The following is a 3,010-nucleotide window of genomic DNA, read 5'->3' as shown; positions in this document are numbered from 1 at the left end:
GTAACCTAGAAGTCAGCAGTAGAAAACCATGCTCTGCAGAGTTAGGAGACTTCATGCAAAATGAAGAGGTACCACGAAGGCACTGTTGAGAGGAAGCTTGGAAGGCCTGTGAACAATGTAAATAAATTTTGCAGGCAATGGTTTGTATGTAAGAAACATGGATTTTACTCCACATGTTACAGTAAGCCAGCTTAAAGTAGGAAGATGAAATGGTATAATTTTCACTTTTAAAGGCTAACTAGGTTTGGGCCAGCAGATAAACTTACAATCTTCCTCTAAGCCTAACAATCCAGGTGAATTATCCTAGCTAGTTTATCATATTTACAATTTGCTTATCATCAATATAGATCTGTTGTGCATTTACTTGCATAAATGTTTAGCCTTCCCCCCCTCAAGTTTTTAACAGCATATGATTTTTATTATTGTCATCTTATCAGGGGTTTCTAAACAAGCAAACAGTAGACTGTAAATTGTTCTCTTTGTCTCTGTCTCTGTCTCTGTCTCTGTCTCTGTCTCTGTCTCTGTCTCTCTCTCTCAACAGGGCCTCTCAATGTAGTTTAGACTAATCTTGAGCTTACTAGATAGCCCAAGGTGGCTTTACGTTTACTATGGTGATCCTCCTGCCTCTGCCTCTTCTGTGCTGGGATTATAAGTACGCACCACCAAGTTTTATGGACTGCTTGCTGGTGTATTAGATGTATTTGAAATCTTTTTAAAAGGAAAAAATAACAAAAATAACAAGAGTCAAGTTCTGATAGGTCAAAACTACCCAATACCTGGGCCACTGATGACTTCATTGTGACAGTTTGTGAGAGAAAGAGCCAGAAATTAGCCAATTGAGAAATGTACAAAGTGAGTTAGGGTGCTTGCTTCGGCAACACATATACTCAAACCGGAATGATACAGAGAACATTAGCATGACCACTGGCACAAGGGTGACATGCAAATTAATGAAGCAGTCCATATTTTTTTAAAAAGTGAGTTAGGGAGACAATTCTCTTCAAAAAGAAAAAAGAAAAGTGGCTAAAGAGAAAAACCAACAATAAAGGCTTTATTTTTTGGTCTAAGATGGAGGGTAACAGGACATCTTAAAATGGTAGCAGAGGAACCCATATAGCTGGAAAGTTAAACAGGGAAAACAATTCATGGAAGAAAACCAGTGATTACTACTAAAATTCTCAAAGTTGTTATTGATTTTGGAAAGTAACAATTTAAACCATGTTATCATTCAGAGAGGATTACCATCTTGAAGACATTTTATAATTTCTGTTACAAGATTATCCAACAAGGAAGTAAGTATGTAATACACAGGCCATTTTCTTTCACTGACATTTTGCTTTCGTTAAAGTTCCCATTCTCCCTATATACAGTATTTAATTATTTAACAACTCTGTAAGCATTACTCAACAATGAGCATTAACCAGAAATAACAAAAGCTATAAGTTAAGTAACATTTGTTTTTAAAAATAAATTAGGAGAACAACAAGGATTAAAACTTTTCAGGCCTGGACGGTTTCATACACCAAGAATGCCAGCACAGAGACCACCACAGGGACAAAGAACAAACAACAAACCTTAGGCCCTTAACCGGTTGTTCATTAAGAAGATAACTTGTATTTTGTCCTGAGGCACTTAAGGACTTAAAAGCTGCTTTTACTGTTTTTTTAAAAAAGTGACTCGCCACTGGGGCTTACAGATCTCATTAGGTAACTAAAAGCAGAACAAAGCTTGAACTTCATCCTATATCTGCCTCCTTCATTATCTGAAATGTTTGGGTCAGATCATATTCAGTTCTGCGCATAGGCATGTTAATCATTTAGGGAGTGCATCTCTAAAAGCCGGCAGCACCAGACTGATTATCTCTGAATTTCCATAGCTGACCTCCTCCCCCCTTCAATACTATGTACACCAGTATAAGAGATTCACAGGACAATTGCACAAGAAACAACAAAAAGAATCAACAAATGGAAGTCTATCAAATTAAAGTTTCTGTATAGCAAAGCAAACCAACAGAGTAAAGAGACAAACCACAAAATTGGAGAAAACTTTGCTTGCTATTCCTTGGACAGAGAACTAATATCTAGAACTACTGTAAAGAACTCAAGAAAATTAGAAAGCCCCCCAGTAATAGACCCAATCAAAAAATGGGAAGCTGAAATGAACATGCACTTCTCAAAAACAAAATACAATTGGCCAATAAATACAAAAAAAAATGTTCAACTGGCCATTAGAGAAAATGCAAATTAAAAGAACAACGACATTCCATCTTACTCCAGAAAGAAGGCCCATCCCCAAGATCAGATAACAAATGCTGCCTGAGGTGGGGGAAAGGGGAAAGATTCCTTCTATTTGTTGGTAGGAATGTAAATTAGTACAACCGTTACGGAAATCAGTATGAAGATTCCTAAAAAACTAAAACAAGAAATCCCACTCAACTCAGCTATCCCTCCTTTTATCTTCCAAAAAGAGGTACAGACATTCTATCACAGTGATACATGCACATCCACATTCCAGCAGCACAATTCACAGCAGCTGCACCTTGGGAGTGATCTAGCTGTCCATCAAGATGAATGGATAAAGAAATGTGATATTTATACACAATGGAGTACTACTGTCATAGAGAAGGATAAACTTGAGTCATGTGTAGGAAAATGGAGGCATCTGAGACTACAATGTTAAGTGAAATAAGTTAGACACATGGCCTCAATAGTGCGTGGTTTCTCTTCCATAAGAAACTCAAAATATAAGTAAAGGCAAAATAAAAGACAAATAGAAAGTAGTGCAACTGATCTTTTGCATATGGAAAGGGGACCAAGAACTAGAGAAAGAGGAGTGGAAGGGAACTTAAAGGAATAATTAAGACATATTATGTACATGTATCAACCCCCCCATACTTCATGTGATCATTATGTACCTCAACCATGTATTAATAAAAATCAAACAGACAGGTTGTTAAAATGTCTGGTTCACACAGTAGTGCAACCTGTATTCATAATAGCTGGAAGTGTCA

At 36.9% G+C, this 3,010-nt stretch overlaps 1 non-coding gene across 1 annotated transcript; it reads left to right on the top strand.

Annotated features, from left to right (window-relative positions):
* The first annotated feature begins 862 nt into the window (after positions 1 to 862).
* On the top strand, positions 863 to 970 carry LOC111814818. Its single transcript, XR_002819701.1, has one exon. It is a non-coding gene; the product is annotated as a U6 spliceosomal RNA (small nuclear RNA).
* The last annotated feature ends 2,040 nt before the right edge of the window (positions 971 to 3,010 follow it).

Source organism: Octodon degus, unplaced genomic scaffold (assembly GCF_000260255.1).
Source record: "Octodon degus isolate 3935 unplaced genomic scaffold, OctDeg1.0 scaffold00009, whole genome shotgun sequence".
NCBI lineage: Eukaryota > Metazoa > Chordata > Mammalia > Rodentia > Octodontidae > Octodon > Octodon degus.
The sequence above is the reverse complement of the archived record's forward strand: the minus strand, read 5'-3'. Positions and strand labels throughout refer to the sequence as shown.